Source organism: Plasmopara halstedii (assembly GCF_900000015.1).
Source record: "Plasmopara halstedii genome assembly, contig: Scaffold_658, whole genome shotgun sequence".
Classification (NCBI taxonomy): Eukaryota; Oomycota; class Peronosporomycetes; order Peronosporales; family Peronosporaceae; genus Plasmopara; species Plasmopara halstedii.
The window spans coordinates 829,729-830,282 of NW_020187575.1; positions in this window are offsets into that span (position 1 = coordinate 829,729).

Consider the following 554-nt stretch of genomic DNA (forward strand, 5'->3'; position numbering starts at 1 on the left):
TCGATGCTAGTCATATCGTGATGGGCGACTTTAATCTCTCGATGGATCTCGTGCTTGATGCAACAACGGTGACAACCCACTCTGATCAGGCGAGACCAGTGTGTTTGGAATGGCTTGCTACGTTAGGTGTGCTTGATGCGTGGCGTGTCGAGCATGGCAGCGAACGGGTTTACACTGGCCCGCAACCGCGCAAGAATCGTCTGGACTACATTTTTATGTCTGACTGCCTGTTCCAGAATATATACCGCGATTCCAAGTACTTTGCGCCTACGCACGCTGGGGACCACTTGGCACACTCGGTAGTGTTTCGCCAAGGTGTTCAAGCACACGGTCGTGGATATTGGAAGTTCCCGGCATACTTGCTAGAGTATCCAGCAGTGTGTGCTGCAATTGAAGAGGAAGCGACTGAAGTATTAAGCAAGCTCCGTATAGCTGAAAACCCAGGTCGCGTATGGGAAAAGTGGAAACAACGCATAAAGCGCCTTCTACGGCAACGCCAAGCTACTCTGCGCGCTAGTAACACGGCACTCGTGGATACAGCACGTCAGGCATTG